The 14,867-nt window shown below is 35.4% G+C and overlaps 1 protein-coding gene across 1 annotated transcript in view; it reads left to right on the forward strand.

The window, feature by feature from the left end:
- LOC111144035 (contactin 4) overlaps nt 1-14,867 on the forward strand; it is a 704,266-nt gene that overhangs the window by 35,535 nt on the left and 653,864 nt on the right. The gene's annotated exons all lie outside the window — the stretch shown is intronic.

Below are 14,867 nucleotides of genomic sequence, written 5' to 3' on the forward strand. Positions count from 1 at the left end.
GATATAATAAATTTGCATAAAAAGCCATATACATTGCCAACATAAAGGTTTCTTTTTCCAAAAGAACGGATTCTTAGAAGGATGAGTTCCCACTACTGTGTTCTTACTGTTGTGGTCATGTCATAGTTTCTTAAATTGTCGGTATGAAATGGAACAATTGCTTGCTCTTTCATTATTTGGAAAATATATATGGTGTAAGACCTACATGCCACAATGTGGTTTGGGACTTGAATTGTAGGATTACCCCCTTCATTAATTTGGGGTAAGATAAATAGATGAAATTAAATAGGCCCAAAATTCATTGACTCAATAAAATAGAATTTTATTTCTCAAGTTCATAAAAATCCAGAGTGGTTCCATGTCCAGGAGTGTGGGAGGAAGTTGATCATGTGATCTACATAGTTCCCCAGTGATCAAGGCAGATAAGAGTTCTGCCTCTTCAACATGTGCTTTCTGAAATGATTCTGAGAATCACCATTCCAGTCAGGGTGAGGGAAGTAACTTGAGGTAGCTTGTGAGAGTGTTTTTGTTTGTTTGTTTGTTGTTTGTTTTTTAGGATTCCATTTACTTATTTGGCGGAAAGAGAGACAGTGGGAAAGGGCACACAAGCAGGGGGAGTGGGAGAGGGAGAAGCAGGATTCCCACTGAGCAGGGAGCCCAATTTGGGGCTCGATCCCAGGACTCTGGGATCATGACCTGAGAGAAGGCAGAAGCTTAACTGACTCAACCACGCAGGTGCCCCATTGTGAGAGATTTTATAGCAAGGCTTTACTTCCATTCACATTTGTTGGACTTCAGGCACATTGCCTTTTTTGGTTATGCATGACAAGCTGGGAAATATTTAGCATAGGACCCTGGAAAAAGGGGAAAATGGATCAGGTAGAAATCTTTGCTACACGCGCTCATTTATTTTTTCATGTAATGCATTTTGGGACAACCCATTGTGCTAGGTGTTATATTTATAATTTCATTGGCCTTTTCCTGGTGCATTAGAGAAATAGCTGGTTAATTTATGTCTTACGTGAGAGAAATTAGTTTAGCGATTCAGACAAAGCATATGGAAACTTGAAACTTATAGTTTAGCGCCTTTTTTTTAAGAAAAGAAGAGCCAAAAATAATTCTGGTAGTAGTATTATTTTTTATTTTTCTACTCTTTGAATCTTAGTAAGAGGAGAATTTGCATTGTTGTTTTAGTGTTTTATAAGAGTGCATCCCTTTACTTTTGGTTTTAGAGGAATGGAAAATTTATCCTACAGTTCCATAAACTTCGAAATGTGAGGTGCTTTATTCAGTCACTGACCATATGTTAAAAAATTGTCTTTTCATTGTCACGTAGGTTAAATGAGGGCAGATGTGTTGCTTGTGCTTCTTGTACTTTCCATTAATTGTCTAGCACATTTTCTTATACAAGAGAAGTATGATATTTGAGCCTTTAAATGGAATTATGGAATAACAACCAAAGCAGCATTAAAGATTGGGACAGCTTTTCTAGTAATTAGATAATATAACCCATTTTCTTTCTTTTACTTTACATCTCTTTCTTCCCCTCACCTTTTTTTTTTTTTTACCTCCCCCTTCCTTCTACTCTTCCTTTCCATTCTCCTTCCTCCTCTCTCATCTCCCTATCCCCAATTCCTCTTTTCTTCTTTCTCTTTCTCTTCTCCTTCCTTCCTTTGTTCCTTCTTTCCTTCCTTCCTTCCTTCCCTCCTTCTTTCCTTCCTCCCTTCCCTCCCTCTTTCCTTCCTCCCTTCCCTCCCTCTTTCCTTCCTCCCCTCCCCTTCTTTCCTTCCTTCCTTCCTACCTATCTACCTACCAAATGGTTATCAGTATGGGTAAAATTCTTTAAGAAGCATGCAGCTCTTTCTGTTAAGAGGAAAAAGTCACAAGGCTACTAGTTGTGTGTTCTCTTTTCACTCTGGAGACTAAGTTCTGATCGTACCTTGGACAGTTAATTTTATTAATGTTTTTGACCTCAGTATCCTAATCTAAAAAGTTAGGGTGCTGTATCCAGAGTTTCACAAGTTTCTTTGAGCCTTGTTACAGAAGGAGTTCAGGACAGAGCCCCCCACCTTATGTGCCACTTTGGCACATAGATTATTTTGAGCCAAAGGCCCTGAGACCCTGTGGGCTCAAGAGAAATTTTTGTCTTCCTGTAACCACACAGAAAAATCTAAATTGTAGGTCTTTCCCAGAATAAGGTTATTAGCAGAGGTGAATTTTATCTGGGTGACCCATCTGTATGGTAGGGCTAACATCTAATTACCAAACCTCTTCTCTTCTTACCACCCTGTGAAGTACATTCCTTTCCTTTGAAGTTCCAGGTCCCTGCCCTCTTCTCCTTGGTTCAGAATGACATATATACCTCATCTTGCCTGACTATCTTTGGAATTTCCATGTCCATGTCAATTACCTATATGTAGGCCTATTAAATTTGATTTTCTCCTGCAAATCTGTTTCTTGTCAATTTGATTCTTAGCCCAACTAAAAGGACCTTTGAGGGGACAGGTCTTACTCCCCAACATTACCTAATTGCTACTTAATGTTAATTATTCGTTAAGGGCATGAGATAGATGATTATAAAATAAAATACTGGGTGAAGGGGGTATTATTTATTGTTAAAGTCTTATCTTTGAAATCTGATTTGCATCTCTCATCACCACTACATTGGGCTACGTGATCTTGGGAAAAATACATAACCTCTTTGAGGTGCAGTTTCCTCATTAGCTTAAAAAGTTGCAGGTTATAAGATTATCAGCATCATAGGGTCTTAGTGAGAATTTAATTAGATACTATCTGTCACACAGCATAAGCTGTCAAGAAAAAGTTAGTCATTAAAATAAAAATGTCACTCTCTTTCCTCAGTTCTTTGTATTTTTTCCTGAGTTTAAGGGAAATAAGATACGGTTTTTCCAAAGTAACCCTCCATATTTTTATGTGAAATTTGGTTATTGTCAGTGTATCACAGCCCTGGTGACGACATTAGTGCTTCCTTCAGTGTTGTCAGTTCCAGAGATCTGTTTTTCTCTTTTGATTCTTTAAGTCATTTGGATAAAATATTAAAGAGTCCTAAGATCAGGTCTTGAAGATTGGAGGCAGGAAATAGCTGAAGAAAATGAAATGAATCTATTTTACATTTATATAGCTCTGTGGAACAGGTGAGATTCGGTATTAATTTGAATAGTAACGACGCTTACCACCCTTCTAGCACCCTATATTTGCAGAACAGTTTTCAAACTTTAATTAGTTTATCTGAACATCACTTTGGTGGGCTAGGCAAACATTCACACTTTATATCTGCGGGCATCTATCAAAATAGCCAATTTACCTGCGTCATTTAATACATTGACTGTTACTAAATTAAGGGCATCCAGATTTGACTTGCTGCTCATGCATGCTTTGTGGTTTTTATTTATTTATCTTTCTATTCTTATCCTATTTGACTTTAGACTGAGTAACTTTCTCTGTAGATTTTAGTAATCCCATCTGCAGAATGGGAGATCTGAAAGAGAGTAGGGCAGACTAGACATTGCCTTTAACTTCAAAGACTTGTAGCAATTTTGAGATTTCTGGATTTCTGATTTATAATTGGCCAGTTCCAATAAGTATCATATGTCTTTCCTCTACTTTGAATTCATTGCTGTTGTATTCTGAAGTCCTGAGTATACCAATTATTTTAGAATTTTTTAACCTTGCCTTTGTTTTCTTTTCTAGAGAGAGGACCCAATATTTTTTCTTCCATACTGTGTTCCTTGGCTAGACATGGGAAGCAGAAAAATAAGTGACCTTCCTTATTTAGGTCTCTTAGATCTTATTAGTTGAGAGGTCTTGGGGATATAATTTAAACTCTTTGAACTATACTTTTCTGTAATATGGGATTAATAAATCTGAACTATCTGGTTATTGTGAGAATTACATGTCAAAAATATGTAAAAATGCTTAGAAGATTGTGTGGTACATAATATATAATCATCACTTCTTTCTTAGTCTGTAGATTAGGATGGACATTTGAAGACTTTGTGATTTATTTTATTCCAGTTAAGATAAATATTTTAAAATTATTTGAACATCATCTCCATTCTTTAATAGAGGCTTAACTATAGTACCATTTTTGTGATGTAACAAAACATTATGTATTCCTTATAAAATATTGTGCATTTCAAAAAAGATACTTAGCTCATTGGAAATATTCAGAAAACATATAATATGGTATTTTTTACCAGTATTTTGAAATATTCCTAGCAAAGGAGGTTATTCTGAGATCAAATAATTTCCTTAGAGTTGTGTAAAATTTAAAAATATATGTAATTTCAAACGGGCAAGAAAGTTCATTGTTCTTTGTACATCTTATAGCAAAGATGATGCAAACCAGGGCACAAAGCCAGTTTCTCTTACACACAAAAAATAGTTTTGGTTTGCCTGTGGAGGTAATATGTATGTGACCCTGTGATTTAGACTAAAGGTATGTTAAACCTGGGCCACTCCATAGCTCTCTATAAAAAACAAACAAACAGAAAAACCCCCAAAAAACAACAACAAACAATATATCCTCATTGTCAATGGCTTAACTTTCTTTTCGTATACTTTTTGTGTTAAGTTGATTTGTTGATCTGAGTTTAGATTTCTTACTCCAGGCACTTTTCAGTCCTAACTGTAATCAGTGAAAAAGAAAGACCTAGGAAGAAATGCTTCCTAGTATCTGAAAGTCTTATATTGAACCTCTGTTCTGTGCATTTAAGTGACTGTTATTTGAATTTGAATTACTGGTGGATTAGAACCAACAATAAGGAATGCTTCTCTTTGCTTCCAGAGTAGGCATTTTCTAAAATGTGTTAAAATAACACTAATGTTGAGTTATACTCAAGTATACAGTACAAGAAGGAGAGCATCATCTGACAGAGCTAAAAAGTTCTGGGTTGAAAACAAGATAAACCACTTCACTGACTGTTGAAACTCTTAATAGACCTGACATTAATTTTGAAAGTCCAAGAATGGGATATATTACATAGTATTTCCCAGACTTACATGATCACAGACCTGAACTCACAAGATAATGATAATCTTATCAAATTATCCAGCATTTGAAACCTCTTTATAATATCCATGCTGTGTACTTGTCCAACCTCTGTTTAAATGTCTGCAGTAATGAGTACCCACTTAAGTATTATAATGATGATGATGAACATGTTAATGACACTAGCTAAATAGTGCTGTCTACATGCTTTGTACACACAGTTTCATTTATTAACTGTTTTAAACCTCCCACAACTCTTTCCATAGATACGATTTATTTTTCGTATTTCATGTTTGAGGGAACTGAGTCTTAGAGGGAGTAGGTACACTGTCCCAACACAACAGAGATGGAGCCAAATCTGTATTTTGATTCTACAATATCTTGTCCCAAGTTCATGAATTTCATCACAACACTATACTTTCTTTCTGTATGTATGCATGCATTGCAGCCAATTGGTACCTATAATTGACTGGGTAGCTTAATAATTAAAATTATATACAGATCCTTAATTCACCAATTGGGAAAATTATTGATGGTTCCTGAAGTCTGGTTTGAGAATAAGAGTAAAATCAAGGCTTGAGGGCAGATCCAGTAAGATAATTCATTGAGTTTATAGCTCAGAGCTTGTCACAGATAAGGGCTCGGTAAACATTAGCCAAAATCATTATTCTTAGCATTGTTGTTAATAGAATATTGAATAGGGGTGCCTGGGTGGCTCAATGGGTTAAAGCCTCTGCCTTAGGCTCAGGTCATGATCCCAGGGTCCTGAGATCGAGCCCCGCCCGCATCGGGCTCTCTGCTCAGCAGGGAGCCTGCTCCCTCCTCTCTCTCTGCCTGCTTCTCTGCCTACTTGTGATCTCCATCTGTCAAATAAATAAAATCCTTAAAAAAAATAGAATATTGAATAAAACAATCCTAAGCATAGGCCCCAGTATACTGAGTGACTTGCACAAGTTTGGTAATATCAAGATTGGTAGTACCTGGAGGGTGAGGACTGAGATCCCTGAATTAAGATTCTGTAGTCCAGTAGTGGCATGCTTCCATTCAGGTTCTCCTCTTGCCTCTTCCAAAGGCACATAATTACTCGGATTACATTTTCTTCATTAGATTAAATTGGGTAGATAGGGAGGTAGGGAAAGCAAGTGGGATTTTCTTACTGTTTAGATTTAATGTCAGAGAATGCCAAGCACAGACATATTTATTATGTTTATTTTAATGTTTTTTGTTTTTTATTTTTATTTTTTTATTTTTATTTTATTTTTTTTTTTAAATACAACAGGTCAGGAAATCAGGGATTATTCAAAAACAGGTCTAAAGTCAGAGTAAATTGCAAATGCCCAGCTAATCAAGACTGAATCAAATGCAGTCCCTTTGTGGAAGTCTCTTGATGCTTTGAGAGTCAAATAAAACTGAAATCTGCCTTGCTGTTCACCTACCTTTTCAAGCAGCTCTCACATAACAGGTCTCTCTCTGGCTCCCATATCAGGAACCACTCAGCTTATTTTTGTATGTGTGCATGTAAGCCATTCTATGTAATATGCTTGGTTTCTAAATGGAAGGACTAAATTTTACTTTTCACCTGTCTTTAAGGGTTTGTCTTGCTTGCTTGCTTTCTTGCTTTTTATTTTTTTAGTAGCATATTGCCTTAAATCATACTCCTTTTAAAAATATTAGTTCCACATAACCCCTTCTACATTGCTCTAAGTTTGAGATCATTTGGCTTGAGAGTCATTGTTGCTCTTTCCACCTCCATGCAGATCCCATTTTCATCTCGTTTGGCTTATTACTATAGCTTCGAAACTGGTCTCTTTCCTTCTGCTATTGCCTAGAACAAATTGATTATCTTGCTGCTGTCAGAGTGACCTATGGAAAGTATAAGGATACTATCATTTTCCTTAAGCCATAAACAAGGCCATTGTCTACAGGATTAACCCCACACTCTTTACCGTGACTTAGAACTTTTATGATTTGATGCCTGTCTTACTCCTACCTAGCCTCATTATCTTATCCCACCTTTCTTTATAGTAATAACAAATTATGTACAACTCTCACAACAAACAATACCAATTCATGATTTTGTGTTTTGTTTATATGGTCTTCTTGCCTAGTATCTTTAGGGTGGAGTCTTTGTCCTTTTCAGCAATATTTCCTGAACGATTTTCATGGTCTGTTGCCCATGATAGATGCTTTATTAGTGTTCTAGGGCTGCTAGAATGAAGTACCAAACACTGGGTGGCTTAAACAACAGTGATCTATTCTGACAGTTCTGGAGGCTAGAAATCCCCAATCAAAGTGTTGACAGGGCCATGTTCCTTTGAAGCCCCTGTGCAAGGATCCTTCCTTACCTCTTCCAGCTTCTGTTAACTTCAGACACACTGTGGCTTTTGGAAGCAGAATGTCAGCCTCTGCCTCCATCTTTTCTTAGCCATATTCCATCTGTGTCTGTGATTTTCCTCTTCTTTTTTTTTTTTTTTAAGATTTTATTTATTTATTTGAGAGAGAGTGAGAGAGAGCATGAGCGAGGAGAAGGTCAGAGAGAGAAGCAGACTCCCCATGGAGCCGGGAGTCCGATGCGGGACTCGATCCCGGGACTCCAGGATCATGACCTGAGCTGAAGGCAGTTGTCCAACCAACTGAGCCACCCAGGCGTCCCGATTTTCCTCTTCTTATAAAGACACTGTTCATATTGAATTATGGCTCACCCTGATAGCCTCATTTTAACTTGATTACGTCTACAAAGACCCTATTTCCAAATAGATCATAGTTACAGGTCCTAGGGTTTTGGACTTCAGTATGTCTTTTTTGGGGGGCACAGTTCAAACCATCACAATGCTGAATAAATGTATGTGTGCTTAGCTACTCCTTCTGAGACATTGTCTTCTATGTCCAAAACGGAGGTGATCACCCCACCTCCATTTAACCTTACTAGCAATTACTGGACCTTGAACATACTATTTATAAATTGTCCTGTCACTATAGATTTGTTCAGATAGTTGTATCAGTATTTAGATTAGGAGTTCCTCAAGAAAGTGCTGTGTACTACTAATCTTCAAATGTCACTGGCTAGCATGGTCCCTGGAAGGGAAAAACAAATGCTTATTTAACTAAATCTCTGCTTTTATTCTGACTGGACTATTTTCCTTTTTCTCCTTGAAAATTGCATTGCTGTATGCTCAGCTTTTTGTGGTGGCATCAGACTGGCCAGGTGGTAAGGTTGTAATATTGAGATGTAGAATACATCTAGAATACATAGTCTCTCTCTGTGGGCCTACTGTACCATAACCACCTCAGACAATAAAGAATGCTTTTACTGTCTGGGGCCAGTTCATCTAACTACCAGTATCTCATCACGCTCTAATAGTTTGGCTTTTTAAAAATTAGTTTAAACCATTGTTTGCAAATTATGTTTATGTTGTATGTAATTTTTTTTTTTTTTGGAAAATATGTTTGCATTTTTAGCAATGAGTTTTGGAAAAATTTATATAAAGAGATAGCAGTAAACATTTCACACGCTTGAAGCTAGAAAATTTCTAAGAAGATGTATGGAAATTGCAAAGCTGTTTTTGTTTGTTTCTTTAAGCTAAAAACGCTGATGGCTAAGGACATATTTTCCTTTTTAGAACCAGAAAGGAAATTTATCTCAACAAATAATTCATTTAATAATATGTATCCCTTTCAAAAATTATTTGGAGTGGGTTATAACTAAAACCCATAAATAAGATAGTAAAAGACAAACTGATAATGTAAAAATTATATTGAGTATACGATATAATTACCACAAATGTTTGAGTTAAGGAATAACCACAACTGAGCATTTACCTTAAAGATTACCTCTTTACTGGTTGTTGGTAAAGGAGAAAGATAACATTTGTAGGAGTCATTTAAGTAGCAAATGCACAAGTAGCTCCCTTTGTCTTTCTCTCCATCTGTATCTTTATTTAATCTTTATTTCAGTTATGACACAGTCCATTTTTGTTATATGTCTCTTAAAAATGCTTTTGGTAATCCAAGGACTGTGGTCTACTAGTCTGTGGCAGTGATGTCTTGACAAAGACTTTGTAAATCACTTTCAAAATGTTAACCTGACAAGTTATTTCCATCCTTCTCAAGGCAAATCTTTATTTAAAGTAAAAAGAAAAACGTTTAAAAATAAAGTTGGCATATTGGGTGCCTGGGTGGTTCAGTTGGTTAAGTATCTGACTTCAGTTTAGGTCATGATCTCTGGGTCCTGGGAACCCCTGCTTAGCAGGGAATCGTCTTCTCCCTGTCCCTCTGCCCCTTCCCCTGCTTATGCCTCAGGTTTTTCTCTCAAATAAATGAATTAAAATCTTTATTAAAAATAAATAAAATAAAAATAAAGTTGTCATAGAGGGTTGCTGCTATTGGGAATTTGTTTTTTTATTAAAAAAATGCTTTGACTTTGACTAGGATGTCAAAAAATAATAATAATGGTAATTATGGTATCTTTTTCCATTTTAAGTAGTTTTTTTGCTGAGTAAGAAACTTGGCTAAATTATTATTTGATTGACAGAAGGCATATATAATGATGGAAAATAACTAAGACATTATAAATCTTAGTTATAAAGAATTTATCATAAAGGTAAAAGTAGACAGCTGAATAAATTTTACTTTTATTTCTATTTTTAAGCCCTTATCCAAAAGCCAGTTTTCAAAAAACTTTCTCTTGTTTTGTTTTTCTGTTTTTCCTGAGAGAGTTGTGATACTAGTTTTAGGGGATATACTTCCATTATTCTTCATTATTTCTTATGTTCCACCCATTATACCTGAACTATGTATATCATCAGAAGGCAGAAAGCAAAGAGCTGGTCTTCCCAAGAACAAAGTGTGAACCAAATTGATTTTAAAATTGTGCTGTGCCATGCAAGCTGTGAGGTTCTAGAAGAGTACAATCAGCTTCTCTGAAAACATGGTTAAAATAATATTTAGGACCCATCATTTTTGGTTTCCATGTAACACAAATATGGTATCATTGGGTGAAGTATTAAGATTTTGGAAAAGGCTTTTATTGTAAATTTAGTCAGTAGAGCTAATTTAAAACAAATGACAGACAAATGATCTTTTAGAAAATAATTATTTAAATTTTCTCTGCAAAAGGTACTTAAAATGGAGAGTTAAATGCTGGAAATATTTTTGATGACTTAGGTATGTTGGGTTAAAAATTTCTAGGTATTATTAATACCATAATATACTATATACATTTGGTTACTCTGTCTCTCATAATTGAATGTTCTAGATAGAAAAAAATACTTAAAAATTAGGGGTACCATAACTGCCTTTTTTTACTGCAACCATTGCATTGATATTCTCAGTGGATGAAAAGTTGAGATTTGGATCCTGGTGTTACAAATAGATGAACCCATGCTGTCATCTTTTCCTCTACTCTTGCTATACTCAACAATTCACTATCCAAGGAGAAACTACATTATTTCACTTCTTGGCTTGCTTTCAAAATAAATTCCAAACTCCACAATGTGGCCGCAGAAGTCAACATTATTGGAAACCTGCCTAATCAATCTGATTTTAACTCTTGCCCCTCATTTTTCTGCCTGTTGAGCTTTCTGTTCTCAATGAAAAATACTCTTCCTCTTAATATATATTCCCTTGACTAGATTTACTGGAGACTCTTACTGTTTTGTTCTCAAGAGTAAACATTAACCTCCTCTACCTACCTGTCCTTATTGTAAACCCCAAAGTTTCATTTTTCTGATAACGCTACTAAAATTTACCTATTTATTGTTGGCTTGTTCATTCTTTTTTTTCCTTCTTCACTACATTTCTCTTTTCTCTCTCCCTCTCCCCCTTTTCCCCTTTTTAATTGTGGTCTACCTTCTTTTATTAAATGTACATTCCAAGAGAGAATGGGCCTTATCTGTCTCCATTGACATATCTCCATTGCCTGGAAAGGGAAAAATAGAAACTTTATAGTGAAGAAATATGATGGTTACCACTTTAGTCGAGGGATCAAAGTTATCTTGATCACTAATGGGACAAATCAACATTATGCAGCTTTGAGAGGTTACACTGAGGAGACAAAAATTAGATTCACCAAAGAATCTAATCATGAGGAAACATCAGACAAGCCCAAATCCTACAAAACAAGTATCCATAATACTCAAAGACTTTGAAACAATAGACAAAAAAGATTTAGAAATTGTTCCAGATTAAGTGAGACTAAAGAGACCTGTCAGATATATGGAATATATGATCTGAGATTTGCTTTTGCTCTCCAGGACCTTAGTGGGACACTTAGAGAAATCTAATTAAGGTCTTTAGGTTAGATAGCAGTACTAAATAAATGTTTATTTCCCTATTTTGAAGTGTCATTGTGGTTATGTAAGAGAATGTCTTTACTTTTAAGAAATATATACAAAATTATTTAGAGTTAAATGTTATGTCTGGAGCTTATCATCAGTGAGTTCATAAAAGTGTGTATGTGTGTTTACACAGAGACTGAGAGGGCAGAAATTGCAGAAAAATGTAGGAAAATATTCAAATTTGGTCAGTCTCAGAATCAGAGCACACAGTGCTTCTTTATACTGTTATTGCATCATTTTCATGTGTAATTATGAAAATTTAAAGTACAGAAAAATGCATCTAGTCAAAGCATCTATCCATATAATCAGAGAACAAAACAGCCACAAGGAAGAAATTTCCAATAGTGATGCAGCCTCAATAAAATCTTTAAGTATGTTTATGAAAACACATGATAAAACATTAATGTTCTATTTATTTATAAACTAAGTTGATGTGATAGCCAAAGACTTATGTTTTTCCTGTTGAAATTATTGTAGGTTACCTATAGGGTTTACAGGTTCTACTTTGAGAGTAACATACACATTAAATATTTTCCATGCAGTTAGTGATTAATAAATAACCTAAACAGGATTCAGGGTTTTTGTTTTTTTTTTTTCACCCGACTTCTCTTGATGTAAAATAACACTTTTAGAGTTAGAATAGTTTTAGAAGGAAGGAAGGAACAAAGGAAGGAAGGAAGGAAGGAAAGAAAAGAAAGAAGAGAAAAGAAAGAGAGGAAAAAGAAAGAATGCTGGACATATAACTGAGACTTCATCAACTTGCTTTAATTTCTAAATATGATATTTTATGTATTTCTTGGACTGGGATATTTTGCTCAGAGAGTTGCTAAACCCAAGCTTTCAACTGAATAAATACCTTCTAAATAGCATGAACTCCAAAAAGGCATTTCTTTCTTCTAGAAAATACATTATTCTTTAAGTACATTTTTTAGGTTATAAAGTAAAAGATGCTAAACAGAATTCATAATGGTTATTATCTGGCTTAAAATTCTAATAACAGGCATTTCTTACAGATTTTGAATAACTGGACTGTAATATAGGAGCCAGATTTAGTGTATAATAGGCTCAATATTGACCTTCCCTGCCACACTACCTGTGGGCATCATGCTAACATGATAAAATGGCCTGCATTGGAGGAATACCTTTGTTTATGGGGTTGGATACCTGCCATATCTTCAGATATAATAACCAACATCCCATCTAAAATTACTGAAGCATGAAAGTGAAACAGAGTGCATAAGAGTATGTTAGAATCATTTAATGTGTGCTTATTTTAAGCTCATTTAACTCCTTGTTTCCTGATTAAATCCATGCTATCCCCTTCTATGACCATTTTTACCATTGCATTATCTCAACCGTACATGGCTGAGAGTCATCATCAAGTGCAATATACAAAGCCATGGCAAACCTAGGAAGAATGTAAAAACTTTGGTGTTATATGAAGAATACAACAAAGTAACTGTACAAGGTCATAGAGCTAGAAGAGGCCAAAATAAATTATAAACTCAAGCTTCCTAACTCCTGTTGCTGTTTCACATCTAAACTCTACCAACTTGGTCCCCAAATGAAATATCTGTTAGAGCCAATTGAGCCTCATTTTGGTGGATGGTCTAGTGAGTGAGGGATAACACACAGGGATGTTTACATGTGATGCCTTATTAGATTGTGAAAGATAACTGGTTTCTTAACCATTGCATGGGACTTTCGCATGACTCCCGTAAGGATTTTGACCTTGGGACTACTTCTCCCATGAATGAATTGTTGAGAATGAAGGATCATCTCTGATCATAAAACCTTTAGTGGCTAGCGTTTTCATTGATCTTGTGACCCATGAGAGCTTAATATAAGCATTCTGATCCACCAGTTTCGGAAAGGTAGGAGTAAAGCTCCTTAGATAGAGGTTTTCAGTCTGCTCATTTGGTGGGTCAGGTTATAGCCAATAACATTAAGTAGTTGGAGGAAGTTTTTATTTGACTTGTTTTAATCAACATGTGAATGTCATTATGGTGGCTTTTATGGAGCTCAGAATAGAACTGAGTCTTCTCCAAATTGTACCCTGCTAGTAAAACCCAGCTAAGAAAAATGTCACTTCATTAATCAAATTCTACCAGACTGTTTTTCAGGCTTCCCAGGTCTATTTGGCTGTTTTACCTAAGGACAGGTTGATATCAAGGAAGTAGGAATAGTTATCATTTTATTCCCTTGTGGGGATTTCTCTTCAGGAAGTCTGTAATCAGGTTTCCCCTGATAGAGATTTGACAATTTGATACATGCATAGCTTCTTCTCTTTCCCCTTTATGACCTTCAGACCTCCTTTGGAAACTTTTCCTAGCACCTTCATATTCATCAAGTCCCGATCATTAAATGTCACTTGTTGGTTTACTACTTATTAGACTTTTAGTATCTGATTATAAATATATGCCCAGTCTTCATCACCTAGGAGGCATAAACTTGATTTTCAGTAGCCTCTCCTTCTCGACCTCTTGACCTATCCATTGTTTAAGTTTGCTTGGGCTGCTATGACAAAATACTATAAACTAGGTGGTTTAAAACACAGAAACTTGCTTTCTCACAGTTCTGGAATCTACAAAACCTAGATTAAGGTGTCAGCAGATTGGTTCCTTCTGAGAGCTGTGAATGAATCTTTATTTCATTCTGCTACCTTCTGGTAGACAGCTTGAAATCTTTAGAATTTCTGAGCTTATAGATCTCTGTCTTTATTTTCATGTTGATATTTTCCCTTGGTACCCATGTCTGTCTCCAGATTTACCCCTATATGAGGATAGTAGTCCTATTGGATTACATCCCACCATAATAACATTACCTTAATTTAACTAATTATATCTACAACAAGGCTGTTTTTAAATAAGGTCACATTCTGAGATACTGGGAGTTAGGACTTCAACATATGAATTTTTTGGGTAACATAATTCATCTGTAGCATCTATTAACTTTACACAAACTCTTGAGCCTCTCTTTCAACCTGGTAATAATGTATGACAGATACTAATCAGTCATTTTTTTGGGTACATTTTTGCTTTTTCATAGACTTATATGGGTTATATTTATTTATTTATTTATTTATTTTTAAAGATCTTATTTGTTTATTTGACAGAGAGAGATCACAAGTAGGCAGAGAGGCAGGCAGAGAGAGAGGGAAGCAGGCTCCTCACAGAGCAGAGAGCCCAATGCGGGGCTCGATCCCAGGACCCTGAGATCATGACCTGAGCCGAAGGCAGAGGCTTTAACCCACTGAGCCACCCAGGCGCCCCATGGGTTATATTTATTTTTATGTCTGTTCTACCATACTAGATAGGTAGAGATATAGAAGTATCTTTATTAGCAGATAAACAATTAACAAAATAATCCATACTACATTGTATAGGCTTATGTGTCTGCCTTACTCTGAGATTATATAAAATGAAATAATATAGAACATTTCAAATCACATTACCTTATTGTCTATTATTATCTTTATATAAATCTTTATTTATATAAACTAAAGATACTTTTTTTTTTTT

This window comes from Enhydra lutris, unplaced genomic scaffold (genome assembly GCF_002288905.1).
Source record: "Enhydra lutris kenyoni isolate GAN:26980312 unplaced genomic scaffold, ASM228890v2 scaffoldscaffold10, whole genome shotgun sequence".
In the NCBI taxonomy this organism is placed as follows: domain Eukaryota; kingdom Metazoa; phylum Chordata; class Mammalia; order Carnivora; family Mustelidae; genus Enhydra; species Enhydra lutris.